Raw genomic sequence first — 19,705 nt, forward strand, 5'->3', positions numbered from 1 at the left:
TGAAGTCCTAGGTTTTGGGACAATGCCACAAATAAATCTCTAGAACTACTGGAAAATGTTCATAATTTTGATGAAAATCAGAAAAAAATAAGATTTACATATTCTTTTCTTTTCCATTTTTCCACCCAGCTTTAGAAATCTCTGATTGAAATTAATAAGAGATATTTCTGGGTCTGTAAGAAACAAATGGAAAGAAAAAGAAAAAATGAATAACCTGTCCTTCTCCCAATCCATGAATACAGCACCTCTTACTTGTGGGCACATCTCACTAAGCTTTTAATATCATTGCATGGAATTCCAAACAAGCTTTAATTGCAGATGCTTAGCTAAGCAAAGGACTATTACAAATGTATAAGGATACTATAGCACAGGTATTCAGTAAAACCTTGGGAAGAAAGCAGTGAGAAAGAACAACAGTATCGTGAAAATAAGGATGTATTGCCTGAGAAAGGATTGCTGGATTTGGCCCCCCGAGCCCCAAGCTTTTCAGATCTCAGCAAATAAAACGACTTTGTTAACTTGTGATTGTCTTGATCATGTCTGGTCATAACTTTTTTTTAAAAACTATAACAGATGTTAGAGGCTCAGCAGATACCACTCTGATTGACTCATTAGAAATCCAAAGATGGATTTGATAATTTTTTATTAAATCACATTAATAAAACATTATAATAAATATTTTCAGAGGGATTTTTGGAATTTAAATAATTGTCTTGTGCATGATGGCACTTTTATAAAATATTTTGATTTTGCTGAAGGAAGTGGAAGTGCTTTTAAATCTCTGTGGGAGTATCAATGAACTGAAAAAATCCAGATCAAAACATTTGACAGCAATATGCCCAGCAGGTAAATATATAAATATAGATGTAAAAATATAGATGTAAAAGTACAACAACACTGGAGACAGAGCAGATAACTACAGAATGTCAATGAAAGCCCTATAATCTCTATCCTATAAGGCTATCCAAGAATCTGAAATACATAAATAAGTTATGGCTACAACTCATCTAGCAAAGCACAATCTGCACTCCTGAGATTTCAGTTTTAGAAATGACATGAGATGAATGTACCAATGCAAATGTTTTTCTGTGCTGGAAATAGTAACATAAAGGAAAAAATACCAACATTTTGAACACACCATGAGGATAAAAGCTGCAGGATGCTGAATTGATACAGAGGTTCACTCTAGATTGTATTAAGAATTATAAACAGAACTCAGACTCAGCAGCTCCTTGACTACCTCAGTAGAGGACACAGAAATGCACGTGACTTTCCCTGACACTAAATGAACTCCTTTTTTTCCTGAATAGCTTAAAAAATTGGAAGGTAACCAATACTTAGCAAGAGTGTGATGGAGAAGATAAGTTGCAAATCGTCTACAAGTTGCCATTTGCCGTAAGAACAATTAAAAACATAGGATGTTTGATGTTTAATAGCCTCTATTTAATTAGACATGATAGAGATGGTTCACCATTAAAACACCTGTGTTTTCCTCATAGTGAGCCAAATTGCCCCCACTCTCTGACCGAAGATATCCTCAGAATCCCTTGCCGTCTGTTCAGTCACAGGAGTGTTGCCCCGCACAGAATAACTCAAAGGAATGTTCTTCAAACCTGGTGGATCCTCGGGGTCATCTGCATAGAAGCCCTGTTCCTTCACACCAGCAGCTCCCAGCAGATATCTGGCAGTGCAATTACTAAATGCTCTAATCCACTGTAACTGCCCAGGACTATTTGGGGTGGAGGCTCCATAGCAAATATAATATATTTTATTTATACAACCCCACCCCAGACCACTCACTCCCGACTCAGAGACTGCCTAGTCTCCACCCTCCCTTCCTTGTGGGTTCCGGACCTGTGAAGCACACTAAATGAGTTCTGGAGAAAAAGGGGATAGTGCTGCAGAAATCATTGGGTTTCGCTTCCCCCATTCTTGCAGGAAGTAGCAAACTGTCCATGCAGAGTCCCTTCCAGTCCATGCCCAAAACTATAATTAGACAGGGAAGTAACTATGGTATCTCAGATACTGTGCCTGATCCAAAGCCATTGAAGTCAATGGAAAGGTGCCCCAGGGGGTTTCAATGGGCTTTAGATCAGGCCCACTGTATGCTGTCAGGCAGCTGACTTTTCAATGATGACCTCAGCGTCATGGCTTGCCTGTTAGAGTGCTTATACATCAATAATCTCTAAGTAAAGATACCTTGCAGCAACTGCATTAAGGGAGTCATTAAGGGTATTGTCTGAGTTAAAGCTCTATGCTTTGTCTGGCAGTTACAGCTCTGAGGTTCCTTTGTATTGAAGAGCAGCTCCACAGTAGAAGGGTAAGCATCTAGGCCCATCTAACCAGACCCTGCAGTGTCAGTGAGCAGTCTTGGACTAGGGGTTTCCCAGAAAAAAGTAAGGATCTGAGGGAGAAGAAGGGAAATTTCATGAAGCAGAGACACACTGGAAAAAGACAGAGGCTCAAGGCAACTCCTTCTAGGCATAGGGGAGGAGCCTGATTCAAGCTTTCTGCAAGGAGGCAGTTGCTTCTACACCCTTATTACCACCCTATTCAAGAAAAGATGACTTGTGTACAATTTGGAAATATACAAATTACATTAAGAAAATACCTGACCCCACATCACAATTTCTGCCCCACTTGTGAAACTGACTTGTAAGGCACTGAAAATCTTCTACTGCTTGGTAAAAGAGAAGAACCATTAAAGAATTGGTATGGTGCGTGCGCAGGAGCATGGCGGCTCCTTTATATGAAATTGTTTTCAACAAGATTGGAGGCTCCTGAAGGTTAGACTTCAGGGCAGTGAACTAACCTTCTTTTTAACCCTCCTATACAGAGTGTGTTTAAAGATTCAATTCCAGGAGTACGGCTTCCTTGTGTATTAGAGCAGATATAATGAAAGCTTGCCACCTGATTAAGTCTAATAAGTGTTTTCCCCCTACTTTCATGAGAGCCCGAGGATACACTAACAAACAAACTATAGACTAATTCTGTTCACTGAGCAGAAATATTTTGGCAGGAGTAAAATCTGTCCTTCCCAAAGAGGGAGAAAAGTCTTTAACCAAATGAGAACATAAAAACTGACAATACAGATTTTGTGTAATGGCGTAGTACTTCCAGCCATTTAAGGATACTATACATACTGGATAAAATTAACCAGTGCTAGCGCATGGCATGGCTGTGTTAATTACTAAGCTATTTAATGTGGAGGCCCAGTGGTGAATGGAAAGGTGTAGTGTCTCCTTTCTCCTGTGGCATCTTTCTTACTAGTTGGCTTTTTATCACCAGGGTTCTCAGTGGGGGTCTGTATCAGCTTCTGCTATCATAGACCCTGGGGGAGTTTGGCCTACTGTCTGGAAAGAACAGCTTTTGATGAACATGTCTGTTTAACTCTGCCAGAAAGTGTGGCAGTGTTTTCTAACCAAAGTCAACTGTCCCCAATTTGGTTCACTGTCTGATTATGGACAAGTCATGGCAACTCTCTGTGCCACAATTTATCCTCCTGTAAACTGGATATAACAAGTGTCTACTGTACTTCAAGATGTTTGTAAATTGCTTTGAGATCCTTCCATAGAAAGGACTACTTGAAGAGTAATTATTCATTATCATTAAACTACTTACAAACTTCTAGTGTTAGGGAATCAGCAGAGAAGATGTTTTACAAGATTATTTTATATAGTAGATTACTTAAAATCTTCAGGAGAGATCATTTTAGAAAGATCTTTATTAAGCCAAATAAGTAGATTCCTTTTTGTACTACCTTCATATTCCTAACAGACATTTACATGAATGTACCAATTCAGATTAAATTGTCTTTTTATTGTAATCATTATTTGTCATCATGCTCAGCGCTTTCAGAATAACCAATTTCAATTTATGAAAGTTGTGCACTATTTTAAAATATCTGCACTAAGTTAATTATTGAGAAAAATGAAACATAAGTAGTAAATGTATTTGTTCCAGAGTTGAAAACATTCCAAACGGTTCTAAGCTATTAGGCCAAATTTTTAAACTTGAATGCTTCAGATTAGGCATTCAGCATCATATTTATTCCCCACTCCTACAAACAGATCCAGGCAGGTGGATCTTTGCATCCCATGCATGACTTAACGGGATTCCACATAGGCAAAAGGTATGCCCGCATAGATCTGATTGCAGAAATGCAACTAGAGTTGGTTGGTTTGTCAAAACTGTTTTCCATTAGAAAATGCCATTTTGACAAAACCTAAATTTGTCCTGAAACTATCGATTTCCATAAAAATTCCCACATAATATATTTCAAAAGAAAAAATAATTAAAAAAAAAAACCTTCATTTTGGAAAAATGTTCAAAATTTTGTTTCAAAATGAAATTTTTTATTTAAAAAAAATTTATTTTTCATTTTTATATTACTTAAATTTTACTTTATTTCATGGCATATCAGCAGTAGTAGTGGATAGTCTGACATATCACTATCCTCTACTGCTGACGTCATCGTATGATATGATGTTTCAGCCAGTACTAAACAGCAGTTGCCCTTTTTAATTTTAAAAAGAAATTAAAATAGAATGTTTTGACTATCATATCTTATTTTCTGGATCAAACTGTCTCCATTTCATGGGAATTTTCAAAAAATACTTGCTTATTTATTAGCTAGGAATGAAAAACTTTGAAATGTCAAAATTTCCCACAAAACAGAAATTACCCATTTCCACCGGCTCTATTTGTAACCTTCAATGCCTAAATGTAGCCTGATTTTCAGAAGTCCTGAGCACCAAAAATCTACTAAAGGCAATGGAGCTAGAGATCCTTAGCACCTTGCAGAAATCCTCATTTTTAAACAGCCTGTGGTGTATCATAACTTGCAGCAAGTGTTAAAATACAGAGCACTAGCATAACCATATGAATCATTTTTCATCAAGCTGTGGGCAAAAATGGCTGGAGCAGAAATCGTCTTTTTTTTTTTCTGTCTGTGTACAGTGCCTAGCACAACAGGGCCATAGTCCACTATCAGCTCCTAGGTGCTTCGCAATACGAATAATAAATAATAATAATAATTAGGTCTCATTTAAAACATGGATAAAATAATGGCAGGTCTGGGAATGGGGGTTGAATTCACTGAAAACCAAGTCATGTAGCTGTTGTGCTATTAAAGAATCTCTAAAAATAAAAAGTAACACAGCTTCTTTGAATCATTACAGCATCACTTTCTAGCTCCCTGACAGTGTTAAAAAACAATATGGCATTTGGAAGAAAATTTATACACCAAAGCCTGCTGCTGCTGTTGCTATATTTGGATTCTCCTGCTGCTGTTACAATAGTGCCAGATAGAATTTATTCCTACTAAATAGCCATTAAACCAATCCATTTGGACAGAAGCAGCATTGTGGTATTTTAAATAAACTTTTATTTGGTTCATTCAATCTATAATATTCTACTGAAGGGCACAATATCATGCAGTATTTGCAAGTAACCTTTTGGATCAAAATGGGCTGTATACAAGATTATATTCTACATAAAGTATGACATCCCCAATAGAAGGAGAAAATTGTTTTCTGTTGCCCTTTCTGTACATTATTTCAGATATATTTTTGAGATTTTAGTCACTTGGCCAGGTTCACTTTAGCTGGGGAAAGAAGATCTGTGTTGCAGCATCTTCCCCCCCACCAGTTTAACCCATTGCCCCTGGGAGATTCACCGGAGGATGGGCAGGCACCTTCCATGGAGAGGAGGTTGCATGAATCTCTCCCTGGGAGACTCTCTCCTGCAGGGTGTCCCTTGAATGAATTTGGCCCATAGTTTTAAATTGAAAAACAAGCTACTCAGGTCATGGAAAATAAAAGGCATGGGGCGGGAGGGGGAAGGGGGTGGCGTTAGAACACCATTATTTCAATCTGCTGTACCAGGGTCCCTGAACCCTGAGATGCTGAATGCTCTCAACTCCCACTGAAGTCAATGGGAGGTGAGACACTTTATATGTCAAAGAATTGTGCCCACACAGTTAACAGTTGAACAAAAACTGCTATAGAAGTTATTTGCTCCTTTCCTACTCACAGGAGGAAACAGCAGTTTCTCTCTATTTCTGATGTACATTTCACACAGCTAATTCACAGGAAAGCAATTTTCCCCATGAGCTTAGAAAGTGCTACAAGAAGCAGAATATTTCCTGCCTGCAGGTAGGTGACCCCTGTACCTGATCTCTCCTAGTTAAATTAGGGTAATTTAATTCATTTTATCAGAGCAATTCAGATAACATGTGACCTGAATTTTACATCCAGTACCATTCTCCAGAGAATGCACTGGAAATAGCAGGACATCCTGAGTAAATGGACTGTGCAGGCAAGGCTGAGGAAGGGAATCTCAGCCATATCCTGCAGTAACGGGAACAGTTTCACCCTAGGGTCTCTATTGCAGAGCACAGACAGGAGCTCTGACTCTTCACATACATGGCTTTGTCGGCTTGTAGATTTGTCAATTGTGGACCCCCAGTTTATTGGACTTGTACGATCGGCAATCTCCTCAGCAAGCTGAAAAATGGAAACATATTGGGTCCATTGTGTTTTGGCTCTTTTCAGCCATGGTGAGCGTGCAGGATCCCACTTTTAGTTCCACTGACCGAAAGAACAATATGAAATAGTAACTTTGAACCATGGTTCACAGAATAACAACCACCCATTCTTAGCAATAGGGTTACCTACTCCCACTGAAGTTAGTTAGACTTTAGTCACTGGCTTCAATGGGAGTTTAAAGGGACCATTCTTTTGTGGAGTTTTCTGTTTGTATGTTTTTCTTTTGCTTCAGAAAGTGCTTGCTGGAACAAAGAATAAAAACTTTAACAATATTCCTGGTATTCCTTTCCTTTGGGCCAAATCCTTCTTATTCTACTCCTGTAGTGGAAGTACTAAGCTGAGAGAGGCTTGCATGGTTTGCTGTTGTAGATAGTGAGCATTTGAAACCCCACAAATTAAAAGATTGTTGGGATTTTCTAATATAAGTTTGAGAAAATTGCTTTCATATAAAAATAAAGGCAACATGCAAAATTCAACTATAAAATTATGTATTTCGTTGTCCAAATTAGAAACTATCAACATCAATAATTTTTCTATTTGTCTAGTTACTTTGATGGCCATCGACATCTTAATATATGAGGCTCACTTAGAAGCCATAAGCATATCCTACTTCATCAATTCAATTCTACCTTTAACTTTCATTAAAATGTAGTAGTGTTGTCAATGCATTACCTGCAATTTACCTACTTTTATGTAGGTTGAGGACTACTAAGAGTTTTTTGTAACTCATGGTAAAGACAGTGGAACCATATGATAATCAGAGTTACTAGCATCCGATAAATACATATTTTGCCTTCCAACCTTACAGTACTCGGTATTTCACAGACATCTTTTTAAAATTTGATATTTCCCAAAGAGCCCACTTTATTTCTACAGAAAGGAAACATCATCTATTCTAGCTAGAGAGTATCTTTGCTTTAAAGAAATCTGCGTAAAGATTAGAGATGGAATATGATGTTCATACAAATCCCTAAGTCCCCAGTCAGGCAAAATTTACAGCTTTGATAAGAATTTTGCCTGAGTAGGGACTGCAGAATTTGGCCCATAAACATCAGTAAGAACTGTGGATTATATGAGCTATGTAAAACCAATGTTACAGTTGTTTATATCCAGAGGCATAGCATATTAAATTACAGCACTAAAATAATTAGGATTAATCAATTTAGGACACAAGAATCCTAAAAGCATTGGCTGAGGAGATCTCTGGCCCACTGATGCTTAATTTTAATAAATCTTGGTTTTTCTAGAAGACTGGGAGAGTGCTAATATTATGCCAATATTAATAAAGGTTAAGTGAGATGATATCGGTAACTAAAGATCAATTAGCTTGATGAAATAATAGAAAGCTGATTCAGGAGTCAATGGATAAAGAATTAAAGGATAGGAATATAATTAATGTCAGTCAACATGGTTTTGTGGAAAATAGGTCTTTTCAACAAATGTTATTTCATTCTTTGATAAAATTACAAATTTGGTTGATAAAAGTAACTGCACAGATGTAATATACTTAGATTTTTATAAAGTGTTTGACTTAGTACAACACAACATTCTGATTAAAACAATAGCACTATCCAACATCAATAGAGGGGATGTTAATGGGAGTAAGAAATGTAGATGACAGATCTCAAAAAGTAGTTGTCTACTGGGAATCACCACCTAATAATAATCTGGAAGTAAATATAAAATCACTGCAGATCAAATTTGCACATGATGTTGAGGATAGGGCAGTCACACAGAGTGATCTGGATCACATGGGAACCTTGGTCCACTGTTCAAACAAAATGTGTTTCAATAGAGCCAAATGCAAAGTTATACATCAAGGAAGAAGGAATGCAGGCCATATCCACAGAATGGGGGATTGGTCTTGAAAGGCAGAGACTCTGGAAAGGATGTAGGGGTCATAAGTGGACAAGCAACTCAACATGAGGTACCAGTGCAACGCTGTTGCAAAAAGGGCTAGTGTAATCCTTGTATACGTAAACAGAAGAGTAGTAATCAGGGGCAGGGAATAGAGTGTACAGTTCTGGTGTTCATTTTTAAAGAGGAGGTTGAAAAATTGGAGAAGGTGGAGAAAAGAGCCACAAAAATGATTTGAAGGCAGGAATAAATGCCTTACACTGAGACACTTGGTTCCATCTGTTCAGCTTATCAAAAAGAAGATTGATTACACTGTATAAGTACCTTCACAGGGAAAAAATATGCCAGGTACTAAAGATTCTTTAATATAGCAGAGAAACGCATAACAAGAACCACTGGCTGGAGGCTGAAACCAGACCAATTCAAATCAGAAGTGAGGCACAATTTTTTTAACAGTGTGGGTAATTAACTGCTCGAACAGACTACCCAGTGAAGTCGTAGATTATCCATCACTTGATGTCTTCAAATCAAGACTGGATACCTTTCTGGAAGATATACTTCAGCCAAACACAAGTTATGCTTTAGTTAAGCACAAGTCATTGAGCTCAATGCAGGGCTGACTGGGTGAAATTTAACAGCCTGTGATACACAGGAGGTCAGACTAGATGACCTAATGGTCTCTTTTGGCCTTAAACTCTATGAATCAGTGAAAGTAATTGCTGCTTCCTAGCGATTATCTTCCATTTAAGTAGAATTAAAACAAAAAACAGAAATGCCAAACTAGTATTACCCAAGTGAATTGAACGGGTGGGATGAACTGGACTTGTTCTTTTACCAATAACTGCACAATCAATGACAAGTAGCCAAAGCAAATGAAGTGCTAATGAAATACAGAATCAAATAGGATAGCATGTGGGACCAGATTTTTTAAAAGGTCTTCAGGCATCTGAAAATGTAGATGGGCATCTAGTATGATTTTCAAAAGTGCCTAGATGCCTAACACCTCATAGGCAGTTTTGAAAATCTCAGTAGGCATCTTCAGGTAGCTAAATGGCTTTGAAATAGTGGTTCCTTGCGGTTAATTGTTCCATGCACAAGTGTACTAAAATAAAAATGGACATTCACTGTTAGGCACCTGAATATATTATGTCATACTTTAAAACATAAAGATATTTTTTCTTTCTTTACAAAAATCTAAGTACTGGTAACAAAAATATTGGTCTACTTTAAAATAATGTATTTCTTTACAGTAGAAAACTATAGTTATACACATTTAGTATAATATACATGAGGACAGTTCTTACCACATAAAATATTTATTTTTCCTGACAGTTTTATCTTTTATTTTTAATATAAATAATAAGCTCCTTGACTTTCCTCTCAAAAGTCAAATGGTTCAGTCCAAGAAGCCACAAAAAATGTTATCTTTATACATAAATCTGTGGAAGCATCAGTGGCATGTAATGTCAAATACAGCTTATGAGAGAGTTTTTATGACTTTGAGCTAGTCTCCAAACACTTTTTTTAAAACTGCTTTGCTGCTGTTGCTGCTGCTAAGTGTGCCAAACCTGTCCAGCAGGATGCATCTCCAGTGATACCAGACTTAATAGTTACCCCATTAATTTCAGGAGAACAATTAATCAAATAGTCACCACTACAGTGTAAGTTAAAGATTTCTGGTGTTCCCTGAAACTCAGAATATGGAAACACAGATTTTAAAGCCTGCCCACCAGCAACCCTAATTTTAGAGGCTCTATTCAGGTTGCACTCTGGATCACCAGTGAAGATGACCCTTGATCCTTCATAGGCCACCTGCCCCAAGGTCAGCTATCTCTGCCAATGAGGTTCTAGGACCTTGAATACAGCAGAGATGATTCCTTGCTGTCCATTTGACTTAGCAATGAAAACTCTGGAGCAGTAACCAAGTTTTGGTACCCTGGGAGTTTCAGTTAACAAGAGGCATCAGTTATCCCAGTGCCTGATACTGCTCCCACTGAAATCAATGGCAAAACTTGCAATACCTTTGGTCTCCCACAGGAGTCCAACCTGCAGTCTTTACTCAGGCACAACTATCATTGGCTTTAATGGGAATTTTTTCTGTTCTAGGTCTGCATAATTGGACTCATTAGGAAAATTACATAAATGATCCAGAAATATTTCCATAGCTTTCTCAGGTCCTAATAATGGCAGCACAGATCTCCTCCTCCCACAATAACACCGGCATGAGAAGATTTTTGGGGAAGCAAATCTCTGGAAAATATGCTACCACATCCTTTGGTCAGTAGGTCAGGGTTCCTCAACAGCACAGGGGCTTCTGCAGGAATGATGATGCAACTTGGGGCTGTATTTTGTTCTCTGTAACATCCATGCGGCTACAGGAGACATAACATGCACTCTCTGTGACTCTAGGAGCCCCACAATGCCCACTGTCAGAGGGCCCTCTATACTTATAACACACTAATGTCATAATAGGTATCCAAAAGGTATCGTATAAGGTATCATATGTAAACTGGTGATGTGCTGGTCAGGAATATCATTGAGTGATGTATGTACAGAATTGTATGTGTGTTCTGGAAATACATTCTTAAAATGTGTTTTGGAGGCAATGAACAAATTGAGTCTGCCCTAGACAAAGGGATGTGGATTTACCTGGCTAGTCAGTTTCATTATAGGCAGAGGACAATGAAAGTACATTTACATCTAAGGTAAACTCTTACTCATGCAAGTGGTCCATATTCAAGTGAATTATACCACTGATTTAATGTATTTTATGTATATAGTTTTCTTGTAGAACTTTACATTAAATTTATGCAAAGGGCACACCATATCCTGCATACCTTGTGTATGAGAGGAGCCCCACTGATTTCCATGGCACTGCCTGTGTTAGATACAGATAGTAAGATTTGATTCTATGTAGGTACAGAGACATTTAGAGATATTTATTTCCATTTTTCATCAACAGTTTGAAATCAGTAAACAAACAAATAAAATATGAATTTCAAGCCAGTGATCCCTCTTCTCTATTTTCTTTAAATTCAATTTGATGTGAGTTATAAGCCTCAGTTTTGACAGCATTTGGTTTTCAGTTCCAAGTTTTAATATGGTAGATATTATTTACTTCTGTCTCCATCAGTTCACATCTAGGAGGATTCACTGCTGTTAAAAACAGCCACTGTCGCAATCTTGCCTTTTTCATCATGGTTAGTGAACCTATACTGTCCCAACCTACTGGGTGTCCTTATGGTGTTTAACAGCCCCTAAATAAGGGTAAACATTTTAAAAACACCTAACTCCCAATGGTTATTACCAATGGCACTTAGTTTCCCAAGTATCTTAGGTGCTTTTGAAAATTTTACCCATAATACATTTAAATATAAGGGCTAGAATACACATTTTCATTCTCTTCATTTTTGTTTTTGACTTTTTGGAAGGTGTTCTGAATTTCCTTTCTTAATCATTAAGAAGGCCTATCTTTATTCCAATCACTGTGTCATAAGCCAGAAAGCTGCCATCATCAGTGTCTGACTGTCTCCAACACTGGTTTGCCAGTCCCATGAATAGAACTCTCTCTGTACATATTATCATTCTATAATTATCTGACAGTTAAATTTGAGCACGGCTTCATATATCATTATAATCGCCTTGATATTTTTTTATGGGTTGAGTTTGCTCTGCTGTTCTTCACACTGCCAGTACTCCCATCACATGAACATACAGGATCCTATTCACGATTTCCCTGTAGCCCATCACACCACTTGTCAGCAGAAAAGGGCCATCTGCTGGACAGAAACATGCCCTTCAGAATGCCCTCAGAGTCAGAGAGTTCTCCAGCCAGCACATATAGGCCTCACTCTCTTCCAGTTTACAGCAGAGAGTGAAGCGTTAAGGGAAGGAAGGGACCGTGGCTTGAGTGCACTACTCTCTGGCTGTTCTCAACTGGTGGATGGCCCATGGGTGCAGTTGTAATAAGACCAAACATTAAAGCAGACCTGAGTCTCTTTGTAACTTACACCAGAGGTCTAGTAAGTCCACAGACCATTCAAGAACACAAAAAGCACTTGCTCCCCTCCCTGCACCCACTCTACTCCTGCACCAAGCACAGAGATGCAGGAACAGAGAATTGGAGCCATTCTTTTTTCAAAAAGAACAGGAGTACTTGTGGCACCTTAGAGACTAACTTCTTTTTGCGGATACAGACTAACACGGCTGCTGCTCTGAAACGATTCTTTTTTCATAAACTCTTACAAATATTTCTAAATTTGGTTACTTTGGAAGGTGACACTGAGCCTGAATGAACAGAGTAACTGAATGTACGGAATTCCTTACGCTGATCACTGTGGTACCAATTATATACCCATAGCTACATTGAATAATGACACTACCACAAATCCTTAGAGCCTGATCCTCTAGAGCGAGACCACCACCATCAGCTCCCGGGTGGTCTCTCAACACTTCTCAAAATCTGAGCTATAATGTAAATACAAAAAAAAAAAATCTAAGCTGCTCTGTGTTCAGAGATTTTTCCTGTAATGCTGACAAAGCAGAAGACCAACGTGACACTGATCTATAAGTAAAACAATTGCCCGACACTCTCTTGACACAGTTGAGAAGCAGTTTGCAAGAATTACACAGGCCATTGCTGATCTAAAGGACAAAGCACTTTAAAAAAAAGAAGAATTCATTTTAGTAATACCCAGGGCTTCTTTATATGTGAGTAGCAGCAGCCACTCAAATAATTTGATTATTCTTTGTTTTACTTTGGCTAGACATTCTTTGAGGAGATTAAAGGTATATCTACACTGCAACTGGGAATGTGCCTCGCAGCCTGGGTAAACAGATTTGTACTAGCTGTGCTGGCGCTACCGTGCTAAAAATAGCATATGGCTCTTGCAGCATGGGCAGCAGCTTGGGCTAGCTACCTGAACTCAGACACTGGGGTCAGGAGGGCTTAGACTCAGATAGCTAGCCCAAGCCACAGCCACAATATCCACATTGCAATTTAGCTTACTAGCTTGAGTCTGTCTTCCCAGGAAACATACCTTAGATGGCTCAGTGTTTGGGAATGGATTGTTAGAGGCTTTCACCTCATGAACCAAACAATGCAAGCTTTCTATGTGCACAACTCCCAATAGAGCTGAAGGGAGTTACACACATGGAGATTCGCAGGATATGGTCCTAGGTCACCAACCAATTTCTGTGCAAATCCTGCTCAGAAATGTAGTGTACTAGGCTGAGAGAAACCAAGCTCCTCTGCACAGGTTATGGTAAGAAAAGGACTCACTCCATCTAATTGCCTGACAGACTATTGAAGTGGGGATGAACTTTATGTACCATCTTATCATGTCTTCTATTGATGTACAAGAGGACACTTCACCCAGCTGCAGACCATGCTGGGGAGTGGAATGGCAGAATAGGAGTAGGGGCAGGGCTTCTGCTGTTGGCTGTTTAGTGATGAGTCTATCTCCTACTCCTCCAGGGTGTTTGTTTTGTTTTCTGATTTTATGGGGAGGCCTTGGTCAGATGGGCTCCATTTCACTGTCTGAATCTGCTTTGTGCGTGAGGCCTCAAACTTCTTCCCTGACTGACTTTTTGTCAACCAAACTGAGAACCTGACATTTCATAGAGACATCAAGAGACACACTGGACTGGAGGAGCAGATGCTCAGCTAAACAGATTTATATCAGCTGAGGATTTGGCTGGAAAAAACAAAAATAGTTCCAAAATACTGATGACTCCAAGAAACAAGATTTTCATCTGAGAGTAAGGAGTGGACTCAGCTTTCACAGAGTCCAAAAAGCCCACTGAGGTTTTGTGGGTCCGCAGAAACACAACTAATTTTGCCTAGTTTGGGCACGAAGAGTGACACATGATTCAGTGCAGAAACACCCGCACATAGTATTATGCAGTACTTAAGTCCCTCCTAAACCCTGCAATGAGTGATTCAGTGGGGCTTAAATGATGTCTAGAGCAGGCCCTATTTGTTAGTTTGATATTTCATGCTCAGAATTCTCAGCAAAAATTTTTCTTATTGGTCTTTTGGTGACTGTGTGCAAGGAATATCAATGTGTGGTGAAGATTATGGTATAACATCAAAATCTTACAATGATATGTTACCATTGGAACTGCAGTGACAATGTTGTTATGAGCTGGGTGAAACGGCATTACATGTTGAGTTAAAACCCCATTGAGATTGATAGGTGTGAAGTTGCCCTTCAAATAACATAACTGTAAGAATAAGCCCCACCTAAGACAAAAGGTGTGGGTAAACCCATGCAGGAGCTTTTGACTGAATATAGTTTTGGGTAAGAGTGTATTAGAAGGGAAGGGAGAACACACAGAAACTGAGAACAGACAAGAGCACAGAGAGCGGCAGAGACAAAAAAAAAAATCAAGAAGCCAAGCAGTAGCTGGTGAGCACAATGTAACCCCCAAAAATGGTAGAGAGAGAGCTTTTCGGTCCACTGGCTAAAGAGGCTTGGAGTTGTCAGCTAATTGCTCCTTTTATTCTTGGTTCCTTCTGCATTCAGAGAAACAGGACTTCGTACATTCCTGGTAAATAAACCAACCTATATTAGAGAAATACCTGACTATCACCAATTTCTACTCCCAACTGGAACATCCCCGTGACCCAGAAATTTGACTAGCCGCTCAGGTTGAAAAAGGGCAACAATATAATATATATATCACACATTTGATATAGCAATTTGCTTGTGTATATTCATAGATATAGTTTTCATGTGTGGCTTGTTTGCATACACAGATGCATGTACAAAGTCTGTCTTATGTACCCTTTCCCTAACTCCCTTTTTTTTTTTACTCTGAAATAAAATACATTTTGTAATTTAAAAAAAAAACAGAAAAAAAAGAGTACTCCACACAATGAATTATTCATACCTTGCAAAGAACAACTTGTAGATAACTATAATTTCCAACAAACGGTGTGATTTCCATTCAATGTTTTGCCTTAAAATTTCCCCAAGAGACGTTGCAGCCCTTATACTTGCAGAATATATTATTGTAATTACAGTGGCTACATGAGCCTTTTCCCACGTTATTGTCATTTTTGGTTTATGTGATTTTTAAATATTCTATTTTTATAAAGATCATTTTTGTACACAATAAAATTCCTAGCTCTTTTGAAATAACAAAACAACGAATTCAATGTATATATAATTTGCATCTTTTTAAAAAAGTTATGGAAATAGAAATCTCAAAAAGCTAAGCGAGCCTTTAGGATATATAATTTCCAGAAAATTATTTCTATTTTCTTTCCTTTTCAGTCTTTTTCTTGTTCTTTTTCTTGTACCTGTTTAAATAGCTTAAAAATATGGCACAAACTGCCACAATAAAGGTGATACACACAAATGGAGGTGGTAGATTGACACACAGTATGAAGCTGTCCTCTCAGCAGAATCTATTAACAGAACAGCATACCAAAAATGACAACCACATTAGGCTTCCAGTTACCACAGGAAAGAACTCATAACAGTAAATCAGGAACCACAGGAAATTACTATTCATTCATTATATTTAGTGACATCTGATTTTTCAGAAGTTTTACACAGTCTGAAGAGATACTGAAACAAATGTTCATCATTCTAAAATGATTTCCTAAAACACTTGTTTTGGACTAACACACAATCAATGGAATATTCTAAAGCCATATTAACAAAACAGGAACTATAGGCCAACAGATCTCACTGACTTAAATCTGGAGTAATTCCATTAATTTCAGTGGAGTTTTTATACCAGTGTAAACAAGAACAGAAATAGTCCAGTATGTATATATTTTGTTTGTATTAGTGATGCTAGAGAAAGCCTGCTTTCAGAATATTATTTTAAATGCATACAGTTTTCACACACAATGAACCAACAAGTCACAAAAAGAGTTGAAAATCACTTACTCACATTGCTTGTAATTGCTTCTTCCACCAAGTTATAAAATTCTGTTTTATGTTGCTGAAAATGGAAAGTTTTATTATTGGATTTGATTTGGTGAAGATTACTTACAAGAGTAAGGACTCCTTCCTTGGGAAAGGATTTATAGGGTTAGAGCTAAAATCTTTTAACTGATTTTAGTTTATAAATGTCCTTCTGGCTCATAGGAGACTGAACATTACCTATGTGAAAATTGTATTGGCAGTTTACCAGGAGATAACCCAACTAATTTACATGCAAAGGATTGCAGCTCTCCTCATCTTCAAGATGGACATACAACTTGTGAAGACCACAGGTTCCAGCATGTATTATCCAATCTTCATCTAGCTAGCCCAGTATTTCAAGAGGGGACCTGGAGGGTGACACCTTGTGAAGTCACTTTGTGCAGCTCTAAATGAGATGAAAAATGCAACAAGGGAGAAACAAGCTCTAATCTCGGTGCGATGACTCTCAACTAACAATGAAGGCAGTTGCAGGGCACATTTTAAAAATCCTTGAGCTACACACAGATAACTTGCAGGGTCTTGCTTTGCCTTTCTCTGATTTTTCAGAAGTCAGTTACATTTCCTGATATACAGTTGCCAGTGGCTTCACTGGAGTTGCTTTGGTATAACTCAGGGGTCAGCAACCTTTCAGAAGTGGTGTGCCAAGTCTTCATTTATTCACTCTAATTTAAGGTTTCGCGTGCCAGTAATACATGTTAACGTTTTTAGACAGTCTCTTTCTATAAGTCTATAATATATAACTAAACTATTGTTGTATGTCAAGTAAATAAGGTTTTAAAAATGTTTAAGAAGCTTCATTTAAAATTAAATTAAAATGCAGAGCCCCCCCGGACCAGTGGCCAGGTGTGAGTGACACTGAAAATCAGCTCGCATGCTGGTATAACTAAAGGTAAAACTTAGAAGTTCTGCTGTTTTAATGAGGACATGGATGCTTGAATTTTTGAAACAGTTAGACAGCTAGAAAATGAATATCTGTTTTTCCTGCAGGTAATTACAGTGCACACTAAAAGAAAATATTGGAGGCCTGGGGAAGAAGCTATCACAACTCTCAGAATATATGGTGACCTGGATGCGGAGCAGCAGGAGTGGACACGGAGTAAGTCAGGCACCTACAGGAAGAAGAATGTGATGTATCTGCAAAGCAGGGGACTACAACACACAGGGCCATCCCTGGGGGGGGGGTGTAGGGCCGGGGACATTAGAAAGTTGGTGACTATCTGCTGGGGGGTGCTCCCCTCTGGCTCTGCCCAGGCCCCGCCCCCACTCCCACTCCACTCCTTCCCCCAAGGCCCCACCCCCACCCTGCTTCTTCATGCCCCCACCCTGCCTCTACCCCACCCAGTTCCATCCCCTCCCCCGAGCGTGCTGTGCCCATACTCCTCACCCCTCCCCCTCAGCACCTTGTGACGCTGCAAAACATCTGATCTGCGGCAGGTGGTAGGCGCTTGGAGGGAGGAGGAGGTGCTGATTGGCGGGGCCCACCGGTGAGCAGAAGGCACTGGGGGGCACATTCTGGTAGGGTGGGCTCCTCCTTGTCTCCCCCCACCCACCTGCTGCTCAACTCCCTTGTTCACTTCCTCACCCTGCTTGCCCACCTCTCACCTCACCTTCCCGCCCATGGGCCCCCCCAAAGTCGCCCCAATTCACCATACCCAAGGGATGGCTCTGACAACTCATCAGTCCCCTCCTGACCCCACTTCTCTTTCTCCTGGACAGGTAAGGGAAAAGGTCCTGAACCAGACATTACAGCTGGATGCAGGTGTGTATGGGATTTATGGGGAAGCACCAGTGGCTGGCAGAGAACAAGGGCAGAGGGGCCCCAATGCAAGATATTAACTGAGCCTGGCCTGGAAACCAGAGTTCATCTATTTGCTTGGATAGAGACTGGACTGAAGAGAGCACTGCAGGCATCAGGGTTGAGGTTCCCTGATTCTCAATTGGACTGCCCCAGGGACCCAAACATTTACCACTATTGTTCATCTTGAACTAACTGTTTAAGCCTCTGTACCTAGGCAATCTTTCCCTTCCCTTCTAGCCATAGGCAAATAACCTTTCCCTTAGCCATGTGACCCACCAGGGCTAGTGCCTGCAAGGCCTAGATGCTTAAGCATCTTTAGAGCTTGTCTCAGAGTCTTGGTGCACTAGGCATGCTACTGGTACTCTAGGGATTTGCTGTACTCTGGCACTGAGCAGCAGCAATAATTACAAGAGTAAAGAGCCACTAAGTGACAATTAAAGGAAAGGAGACCAAATCTACACCTTTACATGACTGTGATCAAACTTTTGAGCCAGTGGTAACCCTTTTCTTGTCTCGGCCAGCACCCACTTCCCCTCCTCCTAACCCACTGTCAATTCTCCCCGTGAGATGGCCAATTCTCCATCTCTTTTGGAGTGTCCTTCCTTATCTCCCCCCAAACAGATCCTTTGTGGGAGCAATATTTAAATGCCAACAGGAGGCAAAGCTTCTCCCTGGATAGGAATTGGTGTATACTGCCCCTTCCTGTTTTCAGTTAAGTCTATTTCACATTTCAGTTCATACACACAAGCTGCTTGCAGAGAAGCAAACTTTGAAAACAGGGTTTTATACTATATGACTACTCTGGAATGAATCCAGCTTTCTTTTATCTCGCCACACTGATGTTTCAGCATGTTTCTCATGATTGATTTTGCAAACAATTTATTATGCTGTACATCTTTCCATCTACCCATTAGACACACATAGGTGGAGGAGCAGAGGAGTGAGAGAGGGTGAGAAGGAACAGCATCATATTGTAAATCAAAATACATGTCAGAAGAATCCTGCATTGGGGTAAGGCAGAAAGAAAATTCAGTAACCAACCATAGTGAAGAACAGTCAAGATAAGTAGTCAAAATGCCAAAGAGCACAATGAAGAGAAACAATGGATCTCTGAGTTTTAAGAGAAATTCTCAGCAGCGTGCAAGTTACCAGCTGCCAACAGGAGCGGCTCTTCAGTATACATTTATAGATTTATTAGATTTTCTCAAATCATGTTTGTAGATCAGTTTATTGTTGATTATACTAGCAGTACTTAAATTCCCTTATAAATACTCCTAATTCCTTAAAAAAAAAAAAAAGGCCTGGGAAGGATACACTATAAAATGATTTCACAATTCAACCATATACTTCTAGGACAGCAAGTGCCGAGGTGAGATATGGGACCCAATTTTAAGTAAGAACACAACTTTTAGATGAAACAACAGATGAAGTCAGATCATTTCATTATTGAAGTTTAATTGGTTTCTTTGCAGCTGCATGCTTTGATCTTTTCTGGGTGATAAAAGTATTGTGCTCCTTAATTGGATTATATGTTGGGCTAAACTCACATATAAAAAAGA

At 39.2% G+C, this 19,705-nt stretch overlaps 1 long non-coding RNA gene across 1 annotated transcript in view; it reads left to right on the forward strand.

Annotated features, from left to right (window-relative positions):
- The window catches only part of LOC117885139, a 39,058-nt gene extending 19,610 nt beyond the window's left edge, over positions 1-19,448 (forward strand). Inside the window, exons 2-3 of the long non-coding RNA XR_004647724.1 lie at positions 17,336-17,444; positions 18,065-19,448. This is a non-coding gene — a long non-coding RNA (uncharacterized LOC117885139). The remainder of the gene's footprint in view (positions 1-17,335; positions 17,445-18,064) is intronic.
- The last annotated feature ends 257 nt before the right edge of the window (positions 19,449-19,705 follow it).

Source organism: Trachemys scripta, chromosome 11 (genome assembly GCF_013100865.1).
Source record: "Trachemys scripta elegans isolate TJP31775 chromosome 11, CAS_Tse_1.0, whole genome shotgun sequence".
NCBI lineage: Eukaryota > Metazoa > Chordata > Testudines > Emydidae > Trachemys > Trachemys scripta.